General features: G+C 36.8%; 1 long non-coding RNA gene across 1 annotated transcript in view; it reads left to right on the top strand.

The window, feature by feature from the left end:
- Nucleotides 1-243: 243 nt before the first annotated feature.
- The window catches only part of LOC126949858 (uncharacterized), a 76,861-nt gene continuing 50,931 nt past the window's right edge, over nt 244-26,173 (top strand). The window contains exon 1 of the long non-coding RNA XR_007723981.1: nt 244-324. This is a non-coding gene — a long non-coding RNA (uncharacterized LOC126949858). The remainder of the gene's footprint in view (nt 325-26,173) is intronic.

The raw sequence follows: 26,173 nt of genomic DNA, 5'->3' as shown, positions 1-26,173 counted from the left end.
GAGTGTGTACTGGAAAATAAGGAAGCAAAGTTGTTTTTTTTTTGTTTTGTTTTGTTTTGTTTTCCCAGAAATCACACATGAAAGCCTTGCTAATACCTCAATTCAGGTATCAAACTGATGTCCCTCTTCTGGTGTTACCTCCGTCTTAACAACCCTGCTGTACCTGCTGTTATTCCCACTCTGTCTTCCTCCTCCTATTCCCAGTACTGATTCTGTAGACATACTTCTGTGGCTTTCTGTCTAGGTATTATATTTAAAACTCTCAACCAGAAAGGACATGACTGAACTGTATTGTCACTATCAAAGAGCAATTATTCCCACTGGGTAAGTGTGTGCTTGCTTGTATGATTTTTGCCATTTATTATTACTCATAAGTCTAGTCTAAGATTGCCTTTGTCTAAGATGCTAACTCCTGATTCAGTCGCTGTGGAAAGGAATCACAGTCAAATGTCAAATCCAAAGACCAAATGTGAGTTATTTAAAGTCTCATAGCCTGTCTAGTACAGTAGACATATTTAGTTATAAGTGTGAAAGAAATTTTTTTATATTATTTTAAATGCATTTTTCATTAGTAATATTTGTGAAGAATCTCTTCTAGAAGCTGTTACATCTGTGGCCATATTTACAAAGCATTATCTATGTGAACGCATGCTATGTGTACTCTTACTTTTATAAAGTATTTAAAGTACTTCTTTTTGAATGTATCTCTTTTTAAATATTTTCGTCTTATCAGCATTTATAAAAAATTAAATTGAAAATGTAATAACAGTTTTGTGGACTGCTCGCCAGAGCTGTTGTTCATATTTATTTGTAATAATACTGTAGCTATAATAAACTAAATTTTTATAATGGACAGAAAGATTATCACTTTTTCCTTATACAAAAGTAAAAATTAATTTATTAGAAATGTTATGGCCAGGTGCTATGGCTCACGTCTGTAATCCCAGCACTTTGGGAGGCCAAGGTGGGCGGACACTTGAGGTCAGGAGTTTGAGGCCAGCCTGGCCAACGTGGCAAAACCTCATCTTTACTAAAAATACAAAAAATAACTGAGCGTGGTGGCACATGCCTGTAAGCCCAGATACTCAGCGTGGCTGAGGTAGGAGAATTGCTTGAATCCGGTGGGATTGAGCCGAGATCACGCCACTACATTCCAGTCTGGGTAACAGAGCGAGACTCTGTCTCAAAATAAATAAATACATTTAATTTAATTTAATTTAAAAAGAGAAAATTTATGTTACTTGTCAACATAATTCCACAATACCAACTTTTTAATGATATTATTTTAATAATTGTAATCCTTGATACAATAAATTTCTCCTCAGCATGAAAATGTTTTCCTTCATTAGAAATCTGTTTCATTAGTCTTCTTTTTGCTGATTCTCTGCTTTATATTTAGTTTCATAACTAACATAATTGTTTTATTCAATTATGTGTATATTTATTTATGCAAGTTTCTAGTCTACTTTGAACGTTATAATAATAATGATATTGAAATTTATTTCTCTGATAAATAGTTGAGTGCTAAATATATGGGAAACACAGTTCTAGTCATTGGGGAAATAACAATTATGAGAACTGAGTTCTTGCCCTCATGAACGTTTTGCTTACCATTTATTAAGTATTTGTGTTAAGCCAGGGCCTATGCTAGCACTTTTTATGCATTACCTCAATTGATCTTCACTGTTACTCTTACATTCTTCTTTCAAAGAAGAGGAATTGAAACTTCAAGAAGTTTCCTAACTTGGCCAAGTTCACACAGCTAAAACCTGGCAAAGCTGAGCTGAATCTAACACGATCTGACTTCCAAATTTCCACATTTAATTCTTACATTCTTTTCATTAAGATGAGCTCTTCTACTCCAAACTCAATTTACTTTCATTTTGCAAATTTTTTTTTATTTTTTAGTAACTGTTATTTATAAAGGTTTTAGAAGCTTTATACACACACACACACACACACACACACACACACACGACACTTTAAAAAAACTGGTTTTGTGGAAATAAATATAATGAAAATTATAAAAGTCAGTTGCATTGCATTGGAAAAGAGAACTTGAAAAGACTGTAGCCAATAATGATTGCATTAGCTATTTCATCCATTCTCAAAGGAAAAATAAATACAATATTAACGTGATTGTGAAGATGGTCAAGATATTTGTAAAACATTCTATAAAAAGTGATATGATAGATATAACGCTATCCTATATTTTCTCAAACGTAGGTATAGTCACATATTAAATGCTTAGTAAAACCAGTCTTTATATGATATTATTTTCTCCTTTTTCCCCCAAATTCTAGTCTTTATTTCAAGATACAACTTTCTGAGCACCTATGTTTTAATGACAGAGCAAAATGGGCAATGTGGAAAGATCTGTGCATTTCAACTCCAAATTTTTACTTTTATAAACAAAACCCATCTGATTTATTAAAGAAGTTTAACAACACTCAAAGAGATTCCAAAACAATTTGTACTTACGTATTACTTGCTATCTAGAACACTTTTCAGGCCCCAAAGAACACAAAAGTGATCAGGCAAACACATTTGCCCATAGACAAAAGCAAAGCGATACAATAACAAGGAGAGAAGGCAAGTCCTACTTGCTGGTCCTCATCCTTAGAAGAGAAGGGAAACTGAGAAGATCATGTGGAAGTTCAGTGAGTCTGAGGAAACCAGGTAACTAGGAGACTCTTAGATCCCTCTTCCTAAATATACCATGAGTGATTTCCACACTACTGAAGCCATTTCACAGAGCCGGGGACTCTTTCCAGGGCTGACACTGGGGAGAGTCCCAACCACAAGTTCAGCACAGACTCTGTTGCTCTAAAAGTCCTGAACAAATCTAAGATGTTTTATGATTCTCTAAGACGGGTTTTTACCCCAAGATCAGTCAAAGATCCGACAGGGATCTTTTGGAGCACTCAGTAGCAATAATAGTAGAGTCCCAGTAAGTGGCACCCAATCTTCCACTTGCCATTTGCAATCAAGGATCAATTGTGTGGCAGGAAAAAAACACTTAGGTCCGCTATGTATTTTATAGTCCAAGTCATCCTACCTCTCAGATTTGAGATCAACAAATATTTTTATTTTTCAAAAAGTCAGATTTCTGCAAAAAAATGGTAGCTCCAGAGCTTTTTACTGTGAATCTGTAACAAGTCTAATTTGAAACTCATAAATGATCTCCAACTTATTTGTCCAATGCTATATTACTTCCCCTGAGGCAACAGTTGCTACTAGCTTTGTAAATCAAGGGATGGAGAGTATATAAAATTCAAAAAGGAGCATTTCTGTTAAACGTTTTCACATATTTTCTGGCTCCACTAGTCTTCATAGTTGTAAGTATGCAAGGACAAGATACGCAAGGTACTCAAAAATAATTTTAGTAAAATATAAAAATACTGACAAACAAGAGTTTGACTCAATAATTATATACTTCGTGTGACACAAATTTATTTTTTCCCATACATTTTGTACATATTCGAAGTAAAAATCTGAAATTCAGTCTGCAGAACTATAATCTTAAGTTCTATTTTTAGAACTTAAATTCAATATTTGTCTTAGGTTCCAACAAATCCAACTACTAAAAGTAAGATACTGCATTAGGAACTACATCTAAAGAAATGACACTCTCTGAAGACAAGTAAGACAGGCATAAGAGCATCTTAAATTTAGCATACAAAGTAATAATTTTAGAACTAATAAGGATAATTTGTTGTAGAAAAAGGAGCAATAAATTCAATAGGCCTTCTTCTAAACCAAAGTCTGACACAGGAGATGTCATTTCAAGAAACTGGTTGCTTCTCTAAATATCTACAGAGAATTCCTTTGATTGAAGAAAAAAGATTTTCCTCAATATGTAGGTTAGTCTACTTGGTAGGAGAATTATTAGGCTTATCAGACATGATATATGAAAACAGTCTTCGATGTATTGTGAGTTGAAAGTTCTTAGGACTTACCTGCCTTGGAAATCCTGAGGGAGTCTGTGACCATTTGTTACATGATAAAATATTTCTCATGTGAAAATATTTGAATTTAATGAGCAATTATTGGGAGATCATGATATGGCAAAATCGGAGGCATGAAAATCCCCTGGAAAAAATCATATGTCACAGTAAAGAGAGGAAAAGCAAGAACTACTCTCAATCTTTACATTTTGATATATGCATTACAATTTTTAGCATGCCTAATATTTTGAAATGCCAGAAGATACAAGAACATTTCTCTTACTCTCCCAAATGAAAAAAAGTAATGCTATAATTGGACACTGACACTGTCAGTCATCTTAAGTGTGAAGGGAGGCAGATGATTTCACGGGTGGGAAATAGCAACCAGTTGTGTTGTCCATCAACCAGCTCATTTTTTTTCCACCTCTTTGCCTAAGATAGGGGTTTCTAATTCTGCCTGGATCTTTTAAATAATACAAAAAAAAAAAAAAAAAAGAGATCTCACCAAAAGAAGGCTAAGGAAACTCATGCTTTAAAATGTATTTGCAGGATAGAATTAACCAAGATATGTAAAGCCAACACTAAACTTCCGAAACCACCTTTTTTTCTGTCATTCTTTATATATCCACAAGGAATAGGATAACACGACATTTTCATCACTAGCCAAAGAAAATTTGGACTAAGAATTGTTTTTATGAATTTCATCCCAGAGAAAAATTTTTTTTAATCATCTATATTATCAAAATTATCAGGCGTGATTTTCTATTGTAGTCATTCCTCAGGGATAAAACAGGACATATTTCTAAAAGAATTACACATTTTTACTATTAAAATTGTATCATTGAACTTTAAATTATCCTCTACTCCAGAGGTCCCCAGCTTTTTTGGCACCAGGAACCAGTTTTGTGGAATACAATTTATCCATGGACTGGGAAGGGGTGGGGGATGGCTTAAGGATGAAACTGTTTCACCTCAGATCATCAGGCATTAGTTATTAATAGATTCTCATAAGGCACACACAACCTAGATCCCTTACATATGTAGTTCACGATGGGGTTTGCACTCCTATTAGACCCTAAAGCCACCACTCATTTGACAGAAAGTGGAGCTCAGGCAGTAATGCTTGCTGACCCACCGCTCACATCCTGCTATGCAATCCACTTCCTAACAGGCCATGGATAGGTACCAGTCTGTAGCCAGGAGCATTAGGGACCCCTGCCCTGCTCCACTAAACTAGGGACTCCCCAAAGAAAATAATAATCCTTTAAGTAACCCCTTTATCTAACAGTCCTCAACATCATCTTTGCCATGTTTGGTAGGTTTCACATACACTGAGAATCCCAAAGACCTTATAAAAACTATATATCTTATAAATATAATAATGAAACTGGGCATTCTGTGCTCAAAACCATCAAAATTTTATTTTACAGAAGTAATAAAACAAGAATAAAAAATAAAATAGTTTAAAAATAAACTTTATCTGCTAGTGCTTATCTTCATATTTATTAGAAAATGATATAAACATTTTATGGTAATTCTAATTGATATTTTCATTTAGTACAAGACTATTGTTGATTAATGATAATATCTTTTTAACAGTTAAACTTATTTTAAAGCTTAGTATTTTTCTATTATTTTGCTATTGGTGGATCATTAGCAATACTAAACCATATTGATAAAGATTAAGGTAACATTGTGCTTTTACTTCAAGAATATAAAGTAAAACAAAAGTAATGGTTAAAGGAATCCACAGGTATGAATGTGGTGTGGTATGCCTATTACTTTTCCAAATCAGTTAGGAAAACGGAAGCAACTTAGAAAACAAAAAAGAATATCTTAGATTCCACATTTCCTCAGGTCTGCTGTCCTCTAGTTTTTGTTGCTATTGAAATCGTGGTAGATATTAACCAAAGTAATGACATACAGGCCAGATAAAAAGGCAGTCAAGATTTGGAGTTGGCTGATAATACATCTTCTAACCAGGCGTCTAGAGGAAGATATTTTTTTCATGTCATCCACAAAATAGTGTATATATCTCATTTTGAAAGTAACAAAGTATCTTTCTTTCTAAAATAAATTATACATGTTTTATATTTTATGTCTTTCATTTAAATGCCAATGTTATTCCATGAGTTAAATTCAAGGACTATAAGAAATAAACTCCATGAAAAGAGGGACATTTTTTACTTGTGCAACAAAGTGTATTCAGTACCTGATAACACACACACACAATCCTCCAATGAATATTTTTAATATAAGCGAATATTAGTATACGAGTAATTTAAGATTTTAAAGGTTTTGAAAAATATACATCAAATCTTTTAAAAACATAACTTATAACTTCTGCACTAATATATTCCTGAAAATATGATAAAATAATATTTCTAATATAGGAAATTATAAAATTATCCTTAATGGTATGTACCCTATTATTACCAACACATTTGTAAATGATTATATATTTTATACAGTAGTTTGTTATGATAGTATTCTGGATGAAAACTCAGCTCCAAAGGACAATGGTTAGTTAAATAACTTATAAGTCTAAATACCTCAATTTGTATTTTGTCTTATTTTTGATAAATATACGTAAATAAACATTCAAAACCTAATATAAAATAAAATAACTTTTCTGATGTATATAAAATCAGTGAATGAATATGAGGCAGTTCATTTCATTCTGCTACAAACTGAAGAAAAACAAACTGGCATAAGCAGTAATTAAATTTAAAGCAATGTTTTGCAATGTGTGTTCAGTTTCTGAAGAATAAACAGCTGCTTGTAAAATGTGACAGCTTCTTCCTCTTCAGAGAGAAGCAGAAAATCTCTTGAAAAGCAGAAAATCACATGAGCAGAAGAAGATTCAAACAAATTTTATGCATGAATAAATACAGTAAATTTTAATTTGTACAAACAGGAAAACTGTTATATCAGTGCCTGTAAAAATACAATAGATGTTAATATTGCTGTTAATTTATTCTTATAAATTTTCAGATATAGAACAAATCTAAATATTTTAGAAACTGTAAACTGTATATTTTATCCTATCTGACACAAAATCCAACCTCATAGCACGCAATATTTAACACAAAATGTAAAACCCTCCTGATATAACTCAATAGGTAATGCTAACAAGTGTTTAAACGTATTTTCGGATTAAATCTGCTGCACAGTTTCAAAATAAAGTACCATATCTGAAATCTTAGCACATCTTTTATTTGAACTCAAACTACTTCAAACTGAGTCACTTTTCTCTGATTAAAGCCTTGGCAACCACCACTGAGAGCTTGCTTTTAACATGTCAATTCACAGAACCCAAGAATTCTCTACTTTGTAAAGTTCAGTCATAGTTTAACACACAATTTTCAGATTCCAATTCAAAGGAGGAATGCAGTTAAGGTAACATGCTTAAAGATGGTCACCTTTTTTCATACTCTTTAGCCAGTTGAAAAAACTTATACATACAAAAAATAAAGAATGACAAAGATAAAAAGTTTATTAAACGGGATTTGACTAGCCCATCTATTCTTCTGCTGGCAATATATAGTAAGAATGCCATTGCCAAAATACACTAGCATGCATGGCACAGTGAATATGTTCAGTCTCCCAGGACCATGGTTTGGTAAAGTGGGTAAATATCCCTTACTACCCAGCCCAAGGCAGAGATATTAGCTTGGGAGTCAGACGCTGGACTTGCACCTGGATGATTTACAGGGAAGGAAAGATGATAAGTGGAATATAGGTCACACCCCACTCCCTTCCTACTGATATGAGTGAGCTGGCTGTGTGTATTGAGACAGAGAGACAGGAATGTGGAAACAGAGGGATGAGGTCCGTGATCTCCTAGTTTTGGGGCACTTATGCAATCACTCAACCTTGGAGGATAGCTATGGAAGTGAGTGATCAGTGAGACCCTAAGGTATTCAAAGGATTATGGGACAGAGGTACTTAGATGGTCTTTGAGGCACTTGAGAAGGAACCAACATGTGCAGGAGCTCATGAATGATGGAGTTGCTTAAAACAAAACCATCCAGTTTGTTCCTTCACAGAAAGAGAAATTTTGATCTCAAGGGACTGGTGGTGGCAGAAACCAGGAGAGAACATGTTGTCTTGGCTATTTGAGGTAGTTGTTGAACAGGGGATAGAGAGTGCTTTGCTCTCAGGGAAGGAATGACAAAGCTTGGGTAGATTGACTCACAACCTAGTGTTGGAGCACATGCCCAGGCTCATCCAACTAGCCACAGCTCCAAATTGCCAAGGTGACAAACCAGAATCTTTCTTTTCTTTTTTTTTTTTTGTCTGGCATTTAGCATTCTAACCTCATACCCCACCCAGTATGATACGCCTAAGCTTCCCATACACTCCTGGCATAGGGAGGATGAGGCTACCACTGCCTTATGCAGGATGGCGATGGGCTCATGGTTGTATGGGCCCAAGAGTGGGGAATTAGATGATACTCAATTGTCTAAAAACAGTTTTGATTATTTTATAGACAGTGGAGGAACTGATGTCTACCTCAGCCTCTCCAGGGGAGTCATCTTCCCAGGCAGAGATATTACGATCTTCAACTCAAACTTCTCTAAACTGAAACAGGTATAGAAGTATGACCAAGATCTCCACCTGTCCTCTAGAGTCTGGAAGCCTCGTGAACCTGTTAGAGTAAATATGGTGTGGGGGACTTTAACTTACATGACTCTGCTAGACACTGGGGCCCATGTCACTGTGGTTCCTGGTCCTGCAGAAGAGCATTGACACTGGATGGCTTTGGGAGATTTTCAGGGAGCTAAGGAGATGCTAAGTGGAAAGGTGCTTGCTTGCTTATGAGTAGGTCCATTTGAGCCATTAATTGAGTCACTGGTTGTGATTCCAGCTGAATGTATTAGAAAATTGATCGTCAAATGCAATGTTTTATCCCACAATGCCTACTGAGCTACATCCCAAATAAAGTAAACATTTTAGCCATCCCACTAGGATAAGTCTATCGCTCCATGTCTCCCCAAACCTCATAATACGATAAAGCCAACATCACATTCCTGTGGAGGAAAAGGACATCATACTCTTCACTACGTGCAAATAGCAGGCAAACTTCTCAGTTTTAACAGTTAGATTTAACCTCTTAAGAAAGACAGTGGGACCTGTCACTTGAAAGTTGACTCTTCAGGGCTAAACACTGTGACAGACCTACTAGCACCAGCAATTTTAGATATCATCACAGTGACCAAATACAACATGAAGACCGTCAGCATATAGTATGAAGTCATTCTTCATGCATTCCCAATCCTTTTGAAAGATAAATATAAATTTGCATTTACATGTCAAGATACATTTGCATTTATACCTTACCACGTAAATGGAAATGCATGTACAATTGCATTTGCATGGCAGGGTATATTATAATATACATTTACAGTGCTGTGACAGGAGTATTTGAACTCACCTGATATGCCATCTATGAAGGAGATTGGACTTGACTACTGTGCCCTTGCCCAAAGGAGTCCTATGTATCCATTACATAGATTACATACTCACTGTGGCCCTCAATGAGCAGACCACACAAGAGACGTTGGATTTAATAGTCACAGATATGCAACAAACAGGCTAGGAAATTGACCCCAACAAAATCCAGGGACCAGCCCAACAGGTGACCTTTGTAAAGTCCACCTGGGCTAGAATCCAAACTAGATGCCAGAGACTCTCTGTCAAAAATTGTTAGCATTAACCTGACCAAATATGAAAAAGAAGGACCAATATCCGATTGGACTTTTTAGATATTGGTGATGACACATAACCCACCTGGGCATTCTGATGGTCCCTCCCCACCAGATAACCAGAAAAGCAACTATTTTCCATTAAGGGCCCAGGGAGGATAAGGCATTCCAGGCTTTATAGCAATCTATTACTCAGGCCTTGTGCCTAACCCATTAGAACCTGCCTACCCATTTGAATTACAAGTCTAAGTGTTGGGAGATAAAGCTGACTTAAGCCTTTGGCAAAAATAAAAAGAACAGTAGGGTTCAATAAGCCCTGGGTTTCCAAACTCATAGGTCCCCAAAATAACCACATACTACATTCTATTTGGAAAACAGATTTTAGACTGTTATTGGGCCCTGGTGGAAACTGAAAGGCTGACCCAACATGCTGTGGTTGTACACTGACCAGGATTTCCCATTTTGCAGCCTAGACATTAGAGAACATCAGCCTAGCAAAGCTGCATCATCAAACAGAAATGGTACATCCAAGACTGGGCCCAGATTAGGCAAGTTGCATGAGAAGGTGACCAGATATCCTGCAGGTGGAATGGTGTCTAACCCATTCAACTGCAATGGCAAATAAAAATCACAATTACAGGATGCAGGCTTTGATACCTTCTACTGGATTACAAATGGCTTTACAAAGCTGAAGCCATGAGGAGGGAAGTGGATTTTAGCCAGTGTCAACATGAAAACGGGAGGCATCATCACAGAATGTAGATGGTTGCAGTTCCTAATGCTGTGAGTTAAATGCAGTTTGGCTAGTGGTGTCCCACACCCTTGACATTGAATCGTGCTACATCTTTACTGACTCTTAGGAAGTAGCTAATGGCGTGGCCATATGGTTATGATCTTGGCCAGGTTAATTGGACAATCAGAGACGCCCCTGTTTAGGATGCTATAATTTGGCAGAAACTGACAATATACTCCAACCTGTTTGTCACCCATTTTGACGGACACAAGAAAGGTCCATACATCAACAAACATCCATGGAATTAGCAATAAATCAAAACTGCACTGAGGGGCTGGGTGTGGGTGCTTACACCAGTAATCCCAACACTTCGGGAGGCTGAGGCAGGCAAATCACTTGAAGTCAGGAATTTGAGACCAGACTGGCCAACATGGCGAAAATACATCTCTACTAAAAATACAAAAATTAGCCAGGCTTGGGGTACATGCCTGTAATACCAACTACTCGGGAGGCTGAGGCACAAGAATCGCTTGAATCCAGGATGCAGAGGTTGCAGTGAGCCAAGATCACACCACTGCACTCCAGCCTGGGTGACAGAGCAAAACTCTATCTCTAAAAAATAATAATAATAAAAAATAACAATTGCACTGAAAAATCAGAGACAGTAGACATCAGTGAAGTAGCAGAAATTGCACATATTGTCCCAGTTACATTTTGGGTCCATCAGCAAACAGACCAGGACAACACTGCCACTATTATTCATTGGGCCTGGAAATAAAGAATCACTTTTCCACCTTTGGAAGCCACCACTGCCATAAAGAACGGTGATTCTTTTCAACTTTAGGCCTGTGCACAAAACTGACAATCGGGGTACGTTCCTTGAGGACAGCCCTACACAAGTGTGGCACTTGGAATCTATATGTAACCTTCCCCAAGCTCCCAAGGATGTAAATATGCCCTTACTACTGTGGACACATGCATTAGATATGAACTGACCTTTCCACCTTTCCAGTATGGTGCCCTTGCTCAGCAAACACCATGACCACCCTAGAAAAGAGGCTGTGCCGTGTCTTCAGATAGCCTGATGACATTCAAAGAGATAGAGGCCCTGCATTTTTCACTGAGGCCATGCAATTGTATGTTTGAGTATATGCAGAGTATATGGTATCTGTCAGACCCTTTTCAATAGACCACTGAAAAAAGTCTTAAATAGGAATACACAGAAAGAACTTTTCAAGGATGGACTATGCAGCTGTTAAGGACCCTCTGGATTTTAAATACCTCAGTTCAGTGCAAAGGGAGCACAGCCCTGGGTTGTTTGATAGAGCAGTCTGCAGATGAAAGGATAGAAGCACTGAAGCTGTGGGCATGGGTGCTAGACATGAGGTGCAAAAGGGATTAATGAATGATGATCAGAAGTACATATGGAGCCCATGTGGGTATGAGATGTAGGCTATGCTGACAGTCCTAAGAGAAACTCTTACAAAACTTCTTTCCCACTACAGCTGTTTGCATTCCTCCCAATATAGTGACAGGTGTAGCCACCTGGCAGACAGACACATTGGAAGACAGTAACCTTGAAGTGCTGACCCCACAGGGCACTGTTATTTAGTGAATGGATGTGCCCACTGGCCCCATGGGCTCAGTCTCTGACCTAATGTGATGACAGGTGACCATAGTGGGTCCCCCAGTTCCCACAGGTTATGTCCTAGGTGATCTAAAAGTAGTGGATCCACCCACGGTACCCTCTGTTCATGCTGTAAGAAGAGTGTGGGTCAGGGTAGCCTTGGGAGAAGTGGTGGTAGAAGGACAGGGACAGACAAACCTGATCACCATTTATTCCAGCCCCCATCTGAGATAGGGACGCCTGAGACCAGGGGGAGGGAAGAATGATTGACAGGTGGTACTCCCTTTTCTGCCTGTTCTTTCTACACAAATGAGGCAGCAGAGGCCTAAAGGCATAACACTATTCTTAGAAGTCCCCAAGCTGTGGCCACAAGAAACCTCAATCTGTCACTGACTAAAAAGTGAACCTCTAGTCTTGCCAGCGGTCAAGTATGCCGGCATTCTCAAGGCCACAGTTTACTAATAGGACCCAAGCTATAGCTTTCTGAGTGAAGATCTGGAACAGCCACATGGAATGGAACCAGAAAAGCCTGTTTGAGCTTGACTGATTTAAGATGGCAAATGTCACAACCACTGGTAACAAAGTCATAGTGGGCTACTTGCTGCACCATACTCCTCTGATTTACGTGAACAAGAAGTGTCCCACCATTGACAACAGAAACAAGAGCTGAACTAATGTTAGCCCCCTGAACAACATTCTAGGAGGGAAATTGAGTTAATCCCATTATGCAGTTAATAAAGCCTGGCTGGTGAACACTTATGCCTACATACCTATGAGTGGGGTGCTGAATAAGTAAATGAAGAAAGGTGTGTTATGAACCTCTTTCTTTGTGGGAAGTCCAGGGTGACCCGAATATGGAATGGCAATGTCATGCCCGTATTGCTGAAAGATTGTGGGATCCCGCATGTTGGGCATCGTAGAGGTGCCAGTGCCCTTGGATAGTGACCCTAACAATGAGATCCACCACTGGGCTAACAGCCTAGTGGGGATACCAGGCACCCCAGAAATCTGCCAAAATAAGTAACTGACTCTGGATTTATGTCCTTTAAAAGAGCTTTAACACTGTATTTAGGAGCCAGTGATCAAGAAAGAAATGAAGAGAAACCTGTCTCTGACCATGACAGGTATGGCATTCTCTATGGCCATTGCTTTCATAGCTCAGCAGACATCTCTCAACTCACTTGGAAAATTATTTTCGAAAACAAAATTGTTCTAGACTTCCTTTTAACCCAATTGTGGGGAGTGTGTGCCATTGCCAACACCTCCGGTTATACCTGGATAATTACCTCAGGCATTGTAGAGACACAGGCAGAAAAGATGCAGAAAGGCAGGTCTAATGACTACATAGTGTGGGACCACCTGAAACATTGACCTCTTATCAACTCCCTAGCTGGGTTGCTGTGTCTTGGGCTAGGTCACTGCTGCAGTCAAGCATGATCATCTTACTTGTCATAGTAGTCCTCGTGGAGCTGGTAAATTGGATTCTGGCTATGACTCAATGATGTGGCACCGAGATGATATTCATCAAGCTGCTGTGTCAATCTGATGAGACAAAACTTCACCTTCATATCTCAGAAGGCCAGTGGACATAGGAAATGAACTAGCTTTGCCAAGGAGGATATGTAGGTCAGGGGAATAGAGTATGGCAGTTCTCCAGGTGGTCTTGAACCAACTCACTTCTGCTCCCCTTTCTCACTTGTAGTCCTCAAGAATAATTATAGGATGTGCTGAGAATGCAATAATTGATACAGGGAAAAACTGCCTGGGTCTTATTCCTGTCCCTTCTAGAAAAGTAGTATCTTGAGTTAGGGAGGAACTGCCCTGAACAGCCTGGGTTTTGCTGCTTCTTCCCCTGGGATCAGGATGTCTTTGGAAACTTTTCCCAGTGAGTCATGTTTCCACTGATGGTTATAAACCTCAGTGGTATGGGTTGACTTTCAAGGTCCCTCACCTGTAATGCAAGCAAAACATGTGCAGTCTAGACCTCATTTGCCCTACACAGCTTTCTATAACCTTGGAAGAGTGATTCAATAAATCCAGGACTTATTTTGCCTCTTGCTGCCATCTGTAAGTAACAAACCTGCTTCATATAACCTGGTGTGTGTGTGTGTGTGTGTGTGTGTGTGTGTGTGTGTGTGTTCTGTTTCCAGGCTCAGGCAATTGGTAGAACTGTAGCCAAAGATGCAATGGGAAGAAATGCTCAGGCTCCTGTTCCTGGTGGTTGGCATAGGTGATGGATCTTTGCTATCCTCCATGTGGTGGGAGTCTTCCCTTGGGATTGGTCATTGGAGAACCTGCTCTGCAGGATGCCATCAAAGTAATGTAGCATTACTCTTGTCCCACAAATCAGAAGCTCAAATATTTTATACTGTTTTCTCTTTTTGCAGAAACTACACTAACTTTTATTGCCATTTTAAAATGCAGCGAACACAATAGACCCAGGAAATAAGGACTCTAAACTTACTTAAAATTCTGTATCCAAACCTGAAATCTTGACTCTGTGGAGGACTCCCTATGATAATTATTCAGAAATTGTTTACTTTTCATTTATACATCATGAGTAACTGATTTTTCATATGGCAGAAATACATAAAATAAATTTAAATAGGGTATTTCATAAAATTGGAGACAACAGTTGCAAGGATGAAAGCAAGCAAATGAAGTTTTTCAATACAACGCAAGTCAGAATGATAGCCTAAATTATCAAAAAGGTAGCATTTTGGTATAGCATATTTTGTTTAAGAAAACACAGAGGCATGCATTAAATGACTAAGAAACATTTCCAAAACATGGATAATTTTTAGATTGTTATCAGTGGTAAATAAGAAGAAGTCTTTACAAAAACAATAGATAAGAATGTCAATTAATCCATGAGGCTGATTTTTAAATGAGAAGAGATTCCCTGTAGGTTGATTTGTTACATACCCTACTGTATACTTTGACTGTAAAGAGGATTGTTTGAATGCATTTGAGTCAGGGTAGTAATGAGAAATAATAATACTAACATATGTCTCTTCATTAAATAAGTAATTCATTAAGGAGCCAATTATTAATTATGTGGATTTCTGCGCACTTTTTGGAAACACTTGAACTAAGAAATAAGTAATTTTCTATACTGAATTATGTTTACAAAAATATGTATCTTTGGCAATTTGGGATTACACATATAAAGCAATGAAATTTGAAAGAGAAGGATTCAAATTGCAATTAAAATACTTAATATATTTTCTAGTTTAAATAAATGCAGTCATAATAAAGAAAATACATGTTATTCTCTTCTTCCCACTTCATATCTCTGTCTGCCATTCTAACCTATCTTTTCTAGTTTGATTCCAAAATAAGCAGACACAACACAGGGGTGTGTTAAACAAGAAAAATTGATTAATATATAAATATAGAACATAAGTGTACCCTATACCACTGTGTCAGGGCTTTAACTTTTAAGCATTGTGTGCATTAATTTGAAAACCTCTGAATTGCAAAACTTAATTAGAAACCAAAAAGGCAGTATCAACGAGTCAACACTTTAGTTCATTATATTTGCTCTCTCATAAAATATTTTTTTTGCTCTGACAAATGCCTGATACAGGAAATGAAGTACTGCTCCTTCCCTCTCCAAAACAATTATAAAACCTTTAGCCAGTATGCTTTAATGAATGGCTTAATGTACCAAGAATACATAAAAGTGAGAACAAGGTATGAGATAATATCTAAGAATATGTTATTACTCCTCTCATTTATTGTAGAAATATGACTGCAGAAGGGATGGGGAAAAGAGCAAAGATCTAGCCAGTAATCCCTAGGAACTCCTGAGTCATTCAATTTATATTGTTGGAGGAAAAAAAAAAAAAAAAAAAAAAACAGCACTTCTATAGAATTAACACTTTAAAAGATAAGATTATGAGAACGAATGGTTCCACAATCTCCTGATAACTCAAAAGAGAGAAGAGTTACACCAGAACTCAACTATTCTGGCGTATATTTAAATGTGTCCATCAGAGGAGAATATACATAGCAACATCTTCTTTTTGAGTTTTAGGGGAGAAGCAAACGTTCCATATGGGATTATTATTCTTTGTACATATTGAAGAAGAGTCTTCATTGCTTTAAGAATTCCACAAAACCTAAATAATAACTTAAGAAAAAAAATGCATTCTAAAGCGAAAAGAGTTTTTGACCTTGTGTGTCATTGTCAGACTTTTCAGTCTCAGGAAGGTATCATTATTCTCACCATGATGCCATATGAGTGCAGAGTCCAAAGACTTTATTGCAGAAAGCAATTTTATCATATTATTTCTTCAAAATAATTTACTCCTGAGATGCAAAAAGTTTGCTTGTAAGTTTACTCTTGGTCGGGTTGGATTCTAAATCAAAATTGTATGTGGAAAACAGTGAAAACCGATATAACTTCATAAAATGTTGTGACAGTCAAATGAGATTTTTGGGAGGAAAGTGTTTTAAAAAAAATAAAGCACTATTTAAAAAACCTTCCATTTCTGATGATGACCCCTAATAATGATAATAAAAGTCTTTGTTTCAAGATTTTCTATTGCAAGATAATGATAGTTTTCAGAAAATTAAAAATTACAAGATTATCTGACAACATCAAGTTGTTTAAAATGAACAACTTATTCCACTAGAGTCATCAATTATATAATGATCAGGTTCTCAAGAAGGAAATGTGAATTAAAATAAAATTTTAATGTGAAATAAAGATAATAGAAGACACATTAAGCAAGATAAAGTGACTTTCAATTATATTTTTTAAAAATTCAGTAATATAAGTCACTGAAATTTTAGGGAAATATATATATATAAATCACTATAATGTTCTATTGAAACTCTGAGACTATAACACAACATTCTAATTTACTTAAATTATTAAACCTCTTAAGAATGAGTGTTTGTCCTTTTACACTGTTGGTGGGATTGTAAACTAGTTCAACCATTATGGAAAACAGTATGGCGATTCCTCAAGGATCTAGAACTAGATGTACCATATGACCCAGCCATCCCATTACTGGGTATATACCCAAAGGATTATAAATCATGCTGCTATAAAGACACATGCACACGTATGTTTATTGCAGCACTATTCACAATAGCAAAGACTTGGAATCAACCCAAATGTCCATCAGTGACAGACTGGATTAAGAAAATGTGGCACATATACACCATGGAATACTATGCAGCCATCAAAAAGGATGAGTTTGTGTCCTTTGTAGGGACATGGATGCAGCTGGAAACCATCATTCTTAGCAAACTATCACAAGAACAGAAAACCAAACACCGCATGTTCTCACTCATAGGTGGGAACTGAACAATGAGATCACTAGGACTCAGGAAGGGGAACATCACACACCGGGGCCTATCATGGGGAGGGGGGAAGGGGGAGGGATTGCATTGGGAGTTATACCTGATGTAAATGACGAGTTGATGGGTGCAGCACACCAACATGGCACAAGTATACATATGTAACAAACCTGCACGTTATGCACATGTACCCTACAACTTAAAGTATAATAATAATAATAAAAAAAAAATGAGTGTTTGTCTTAGTACATTGTGTCCCAGAATTATTACTGTTTTTGTCATCTTGCAAACATGTTATATATTATTATGTACATACAAATTTAAGACAGTAATTAGTTTTCTTTAATTTTAATTTCTGTGCATATATAGTAGGTATATAGATTTCTTGGGTATGTGAGATGTTTTGATACAGGTATACAATGCGTAATAACCACATCATGGAAAAAGGGGTATCCATCCCCTCAAGCATTTATTCTTTGTGTTACAAACAATGCAATTATACTGTTTTAGTTATTTTAAAAGGTACAATTAAATTATTATTGCCTATAGTCACCATGTTGTGCTATCAAATACTAGGTGTTATTCCTTCTAACTGCTATTTTTTTTAACCCATTAACCATCCCCACTTCTCCCTGTCTTAACGTCTACCCTTCCCAACCTCTGGTAATTAACCTCCTACTCTCTATCTCCATGAGTTCAGTTCCATCCCTTTATTGCAAATGACAAAGTCTCATTCCTTTTTATGACTGATTAGTACTCCACTGTGTATAACTACAATGTTTTATTTATCCATTTATCTGTCGATGGACATTTAGGTTGCTTCCAAATTTTGACTATGTGGACAGTGCCGCAACAAACATAAGGGTGCAGTATTGTTTCTCTCTTATATACTATCGTTTCATCATTGCTCTCCAATAAACTGATTTTCCTTCTTTAGGGCATATAACTAGCAGTAGGATTGCTAGGTTATATGGAAGCTCTATTTTTGGTTTTTTGAGAAACCTCTCAACTGTTTTCCATAGTGGTTGTACTGACTTAAGTTCCCACCAACAGTGTCTGAGAGTTCCCCTTTCTCCACATTCTCACCAGCATTTGCTATTGCCTGTCTTTTAGATATAAGCCACTTGAGCTGTGGTGAGAAGACATTTCATTGTAATTTTGGTTTTCATTTCTGATGATCAGCAATGTTGAGCACCTTTTCATATGCCTGTTTGCCATTGGTATGTCTTCTTTTGAAAAGAGTCTATTTAAATATTTTGCTCATTTTTAATCAGATTATTAGATTTTTTTCCTAGGGACTTGTTTGAGCTCCTTATATATTAATCCTTTGTCAGATGAGTAGTTTGTAAATATTTTCTCCAATTCTGTGGGTTATTGCTCCACTTTGTTGACTGTTTCATTTGCTTTGCAGAAGCTTTTTAACTTGATGTGGTCCCATTTGTCTATTTTTGCTTTGCTTGCCTATGCTTGTGGGGTATTGCTCAAGAAATTTTTGCCCAGACTGATGTCCTGGAGAGTTTCCCTGGGGTTTTCTTGCAGTATTTTAGTAGATTGAGGCCTTAGACTTAAGTCTTTATTCCATTTTGATTAGAATTTTGTATATGGTGAGAGATAAGGGTCTGGTTTCATTATTCTTCATATGGATATCCAGTTTTCCCAGAACCATATGTTAAAGAGACTGTCTTTTCCCCAATCCGTGTTCTTGGTGCCCTTATTGAAAATGAGTTCACCGTAGGTGTGAGGATTTGTTTCTGGGTTCTCTATTCTATTCCCCTGGTCTCTGCGTCTGTTTTTATTCCAGTAACTTGCCATTTTGGTTACTACAGCTCTGTAGAATAATTTGAAGTCAGATAATGTGATTCCTCCAGTTCAGTTTTCTTCTTTTGCTCAGGATATCTCTGCCTATTCTGGGTCTTTTATGGTTCCATAAAAATTTTAGGATTTTTTTTTTTTCTATTTTGGTAAAGAATGCCATAGGCATTTTGATAGGGATTACGTTGAATCTATATATCACTTTGGGTAGTATGGACATTTTAACAATACTGATTCTTCCAATACAAGAACATGGAATATCTTTCCATTTTTTAGTGTCTTCTTCAATTTCTCTCATCAGTGTTTTATAGTTTTCATTACAGAAATCTTTCACTTTTTAAAGTTAATTCCTAGGTATTTGATTTTATTTGTGGCTATTGTAAATGGGATGGCTTTTTTTACTTATTTTCAGATTGTTCACTGTTAGAATATAGAAATGCTTCTGATTTCTGTATGTTGATTGTGTCCTGCAACTTTACTAAATTTGTTTACTATTTCTAATAGCTTTTTGTGAAGTCTTCAGGTTTTTCCAAATATAAGATTATATCATCTGCCTCAAAGATAATTTTATTTATTTTCCAGTTTGGATGTGCTTTACATCTTTCTCTTGTCTGATTGCTCTAGCTAAGACTTGTAGTACTCTGTTGAATAACAGTGGTGAAAATGGGCATCCTTGTCATGGTCCAGATCTTAGAGGAAAGGTTTTCAGTTTTTCCCATTCAGTATAATACCAGATGTGGGATTGTTGTATATAACTTTTATTATGTTGAGGAATGTTCCTTGCATATCTAGTTTTTTAAGGATTGTTATGAAGGGATGTTGAATTTTTATCAAATGCTCTTTTAGGATTAATTGAAATAATCATGAATTTGTCCTTCATTCTGTTGATATAATATATCACATTCACTGATTTGCAAATGTTAAATCATCCTTGCATCCCAGGGATAAATCCCACTTGGTCACAATGAATGATCTTCCTACCGTTTTGTTGAATTTGGTTTGCTAGCATGTTGTTGAGGATTTTTGACTAATATTCATCTGAGATATTTGCCTACAGTTTTCTTTTCCTGATGTGTCTTTTATTTTGGCATCAGGGTAAGACTGGCCTAGTAAAATGAGCTTGGAAATATCCACTGTTCTATTTTTCAGAATAATGTGGGTGGGACTGGTATCAGTCTTTCTTTTAATGTGTAGTAGAATTCAGCTGTGAAACAATAAGGTCTCTGGCTTTTCTTTACTGGGAGGCTTTTTATTAAGGCATCGATCTCATAATTTGTTATTGATCTGTTGAGTTTTGTATTTCTTCCTTGTTCAATATGGATAGGTTGTGTCTAGGAATTTGCCCATTTTTTTTTTTCTAGATTTTCCAGTATATTGACATAGAGTTGTTCATAGTACCCACTATTTGAATTTCTGTATTATCAGTTGTAATGTGTCCTTTATCATTCCTTGTTTTATTTATTTGGAACTTCTCTATTTTTTTTAGTTGGTTTGAATGTTTGTCAGTTTTATTTAACTTTACAAAACAGTTTTTTGTTGTATTGATCCTCTGTATTCCTATTTATTGTTTACTTCATTTTAATTTCATTCTCTGATCTTTATTACTTCTTTTATTCTACTATTTTTGCATTTGGTTCACCCTTGCTTTTATACTTCTTTAAAATGCATCATTAGATTGTTTTAAGTTTTTCTTTTTTGATGTAGGCACTTATAGCTACAAACTTCTCTCTTAGTCTGCTTTTGCTGTATCCTATAGGTTTTGGTATGCTGTGTTTCTACTGTCATTGGTTTCTGAATATTTTTAGTTTCCTTCTTAATTTCATCATTGGCCCACTGGTCATTCAGGAGCATGTTGTTTGAATTCCATGTGTTTGTATAGTTCCAAAATTACAGTAATTTATTGATTTCTAGTTTTATTTAATCATGGTCAAAGAAAATCCTCTGATATTATTTAGTTTTTGGAATGTTTTAAGACTTGTTTTGTAATCTAACATATGGTCTATCCTTAAGAATGATGCATGTGCTGAGGAAAAGAATGTGTATTGTGCAGCCATTGGATGCAATGTTCTGTAAATGTTATATATCTTGGTGCTCCAATGTTGTGTGTCTCCCCAGTCCACTGGCTCTGGGACCAAGTTCAGCACTAGGACTCGCCTAGAAGTTGCAGTCCTGTGGCCTAGACTGTCTTTCAGGTTTACTTGGTGCCCCAGTGCATGTTAGCCCATGGTGGTGAGACTTGTGGGAAATCAAATTGGTCTGCTGCAATTGGCAATTCCCTTCTGAGAGGAGCTGTTTTAAATGCTCCCTCAGTGCCCGCTGAGTTTGGTCCAGTTTTGTTTTCTGCTCTAACAGGGCAACACTGAGTTCAATGCCTCACAATCGCTTCACTGTTCCCCTCCTCAGTGCACAGAAATGCTCTCCACATTATGTTGTCATTGGCAAGGCTTTGGGCAAGGGTGGTGTCAGTGATTCAAGACTCTTTTTCCCTCCTCATCAGTGCCTGTCTGGGTGCTATGAAGTTAAGACCGGATACCTTGAGTCTCACCTGATTTTTGGTTCTCATGAAGGTGCTTTACTTATTTATTATTTATTTATTTATTGTAGATAGTTATTAAATCGGTGTCCTTCCCAGGTGGACAATTGGTAAAGTCTTCTATTCTACTACCTTTCTCTGTCCCTCTCACCAGTAATCAGTTTTTAGTGTGTTTGATAACATATTGCTTTACAAAGTCGGCAGCCTCTCAGATGGCCTCCAGTGATCCCAGGCTTCTGGCATTTGAGCCTTTGTGTAATGCCCCTACTTTGAGTGTGAGCTGGATGTATGGACTTGCTTTGAAAGAGCAGAATATGCCAGAATTGATGGGATGTCACATCTGAGAATAGGTTATGTAAGGACTGTGGCTTCTGACTTAGGTGTCCTCTGTCACTCTCTTGCTTGCTCTGAAAGAAGCCAACTGCCAAGTTGTGAGTTAATCTCCAGAGAGACCCACTTTTGTGAGTCTGAGGATTTGGAGACTGATTCAGGAAATGACAGGACCATGATATGGCAGTGTTGCAAAAGTTTTATTAGGTGGTGCCTTGACAGAGTTGCATGTGAAGTAAAGTCCTTCACAGCGGGAGGCTTTCCAGAAATAGTGACCTAGGACCACCACCCAGAAAAGGCAAAGGGCAAAGGAGAGGAGAATCAAAGAGGCGGCTTACATGTTTAGTGTTGTCACTCAGTGGCAAAGTGGGGAGACTGTGGGTCAGAGAGCTCCAAGGTCTGTCTTCACTATGGCTAGCCGATTTTGAGTGCAATTTCATGGGGTACGTAAAGGAAGGAGGCTCTAAATGGCTAAAAATACACTTATTTGGGTTATTTCATTTAATGGATCTGTAAAAATTTGAGTTTGTTGCCAGTAGCTTTGAGCTAATTGTCCTAGCCTTCTTGTTTAAAAAGTAAACAGTATTAGGCCAATATATTAATATAAGGGCAATCTTTGGTGCATTTATATAACACCCACATGACTTGAAACTCATTTTTTTCAACTAAGAGTCAAAGAAGATTTAAGGCCTGTCAACAACCACCTGAATGAACTTGGAGGCGAATCATTCCCCATGCAAGCATTGAGATGACTTTAGTTTCAGTTGGCAACTTGATTGCAGCCTCATCAAAGGTCTTGAGCCAGAGGAATTGAGATATGTCATGCCCAGAAGCTAGATCCACAGACACTGTAAGATATTGAATGATTGTTGTTTAAAGCCACTAACTTTAGAGTAATTTGTTTCCCAACAGCTATTACCAGAGAGGATAACCTTTGGCAATCTTTAACAAGGGCACTTTGAGATGGTTATTGGTGTATCAAATTAAAATACACATATACCATTTTTCCAAGTTGAAGTGAATCGTCACTCAATTCATTTAGTAAAATGAATGCTCACTATACTATTCACATGCAATAGTATAATTTTATATTAAAAACTAAATATCTTTTATTATGTATTTATTAAGATAATGATAACACTTAGAGAAGTTCAAAAATACATAATGCATCTAAGAAGAAAAAATATTTCTTGTCTAATGGAGTTCAAAATCACTATCATGGTTGGTGACTGGATTTCTTTTAGGCAGAGATGTAGGAACAGCCTTCTTCTATTCACCACTTTCCAGAAATGTTTTCCAAAGTCACCATCCTCATTTGTATCAAGGTAGCAGAAGGAGGAAAAGTGAAGCCAAAATAAAGAATGGAAAAGAAGTATCTACTCCTTAACTGCTTTATTCTAAAAATGGTTCCTTCCATCAAATGCAGTTAGTAAGATTTAGTCATATTATTCCATCTAAATAAAAATATAGGGCTGGAAAATGCAATTTTTGGCAGGCATTTAATTTCCTGACAATACACTATTTCCAGGAGAGTATGCATATTTGGTTCCCCTTTAAGGATACATATATTTCCAGATACTGAATGGGATATATTTGCCCCCTCCCCATGAGTAACAACACAGAGCATTACACGATTTAGACTGTAAAAATTGTTGGTCTTCGTGCTGGTATGCCTGAGGACAAAAGGACAATATTATATTGCATATAGAAAGATGCAACAATATGTTTTTCCAATATTCATTTTTCATCCATCTTTTAATATTCAGATGTTACTTTATTGCTTGCTGTGAACATGCATAGTTCAAGATTTTCTTTAAGTGTGTGATGTTGAGTGTCAACTTGATTGGATTGAAGGATACAAAGTATTTTTCCTGGGTGTGTCTGTGAGGGTGTTGCCAAAGGAGATTAATATTTGAGTCAGTGAACTGGGAGAGGTAGACCCACCCTCAGTCTGGGTGGGCACCATCTAATCAGTTGCCAGCAAGGCAGAAGAAAGCAGGCAGAAGAAACTGCAATGAGGCTTGACGTGCTGAGTCTTCTGGCGTTTATCTTTCTCCCTTTCTGGATGCTTCCTGCCCTTGAACATCAGACTCCAAATTTTTCAGCTTTTGACTCTTGGACTTACACCAGTGATTTGCCAGTGGCTCTTGGTCCACCGACTGAAGGCTCCACTGTCTGCGTCCATACTTTTGAGGTTTTGGGACTCAGACTGGCTTCCTTGCTCCTCAGCTCGCAGACAGCTCCTTGTGTGACTTCACCTTGTAATCATGTGAGTCATTTCTCCTGATAAACTCCCTTTCATATACACATATATCCTATTAGTTCTCTCCCTTTACAGAATCCTGCCTAATACTGTGTTCAAATCTTCATTTTAAATCAAGACAAGAAAATGCCAATACAATTAGATGCATGCTTTTTAAAGCCAAGTGGGCCAAAAGAGGAAGCGGTAAATACTTAGCAAAGATATGATTACACGGTGTTTTTTTGGTTTTTTTGTTGTTGTAGTCTTTTTTTTTTTTTTTTTTTGCATTTAATGCATGTATGATACATTTGGGATATCAAAATAATAAGTTTTAAGTTTGATTTATGCCACCTACTTACCAGATGTGGAATTCCAACGTCTCCTTATAAGATGACAGTTCCAAGGAAATTCATTTTGACATTAAAATTTAACACTCCATTGTCAACTCTTTGCCACAATCTTGCCAACCTATGCCAAGAAAATTATTATAAATAAATCAAGCAGAGGCCACAGCACCTTATATCAGACTAACTCTACAACCAAATATAAATAAGAAGAATGAAACAAAAATATTTAGAACCACTTGAAGAAATTTGAGGGAAACATATACAGGCAAGACTTGAGGACTCCATTACTTAACAGAAAGAACAAGCAGGTTAAGCTTCATATTTAGAACTGCTTTGTCCTTGAGGACATTTTCCAAATCACAGCAATGAAGAAGTAGGTTCCAAGTTGAAGGCAATACTTTTTACAGGACTGAAATCCAGGGTTTAAAGTGTAAGACTGTCAACATGACTGGGACTTGAAGATGACAAAATCCCAGAGTGGAGAAACATATTATAGCAGACAGACTCTAAAAGGCCCTCCAAATCCTTAACTCCTTGTATTCATGGCTTTGTTGAATCTTCTCTCTTAGTGTGTAGGCAGGATTCATAATTTGCTACCAACCAGTGGAGTAAAGCAAAGATGATAATCACTTTCATGATCATGTTACATGAGATTGTATCTTTCACGCTAGAAGATTCTCTTTTTTGCTGGCTTTGAAGAAGCATCCTGTTATCTTGGGGAGCCCAAGAAACTGAGAGAAGTCTCCAGTTAATCATCAGCTAGGAATTGAGGATGACCTCTTTCTGGCAACCAGCAAGAAAATGAGGCCTCCAACCTTACATCAAAAAATTGAATTGTCCTAGCAACCATGTGAGCTTGGAAGTGAATCCTTCCCCAGTTCTTCCTTGAGATGAGACTACATCACCAACCAACACTTCTATTACAGCCTCATGAAATAGAAGTGCCACCTAAGCTGTAACCAGACTCCTAATTAACAGAAACTCTGTGGTAATAAACGCATGCTATTTCATGCAAATAATTTTGTGGTAATGTTGTTATGCAACAATAAATAAATAATGTAAACAATTTAAGAATCTATTCACCAATTATCTTCAATTATCTTTTCTACTCTGTTTTATGCAAAGAATTGGCTAGTAGCTATTATAGGCTTTGAGGATGATATGTCATATCTGGTAACAACTCAACTCTGCTGTTGTTATGTGGCAGTCGTAGGCAATACATAAATAAATGAGTGTGGCTGTTTTCAATATGAGTTTATTTAGAAAAGCAGGTGATAAGCTATAGTTGGTCTTTGAGCCATGGCTTGCTAATTCTAGGTCTAAAACTACCAGATAAAAAACAGATTGAGAGATTAAATATAAGAACAAAAGCCAGCTATATACTTTCTCTGTTATTGATACAGTAAGCAGACAGAATATCAAGTAAGCAGAATATCAAAGCTATAGATGACCTGGAGACAAACTATCAATTTGTCCTAATAGACATGTATATAACACTTTATACAGTGGCAGAACATACATTTTTACCCATGTCATAGGAAGAATCAACCTTAGCAATGTTAAAACCATAGACTTTAACAA

The sequence above is a fragment of the Macaca thibetana genome, chromosome 1, assembly GCF_024542745.1.
Source record: "Macaca thibetana thibetana isolate TM-01 chromosome 1, ASM2454274v1, whole genome shotgun sequence".
NCBI lineage: Eukaryota > Metazoa > Chordata > Mammalia > Primates > Cercopithecidae > Macaca > Macaca thibetana.
Note: the sequence above shows the minus strand (reverse complement) of the source record. Positions and strands in the feature narration are given on the sequence as shown.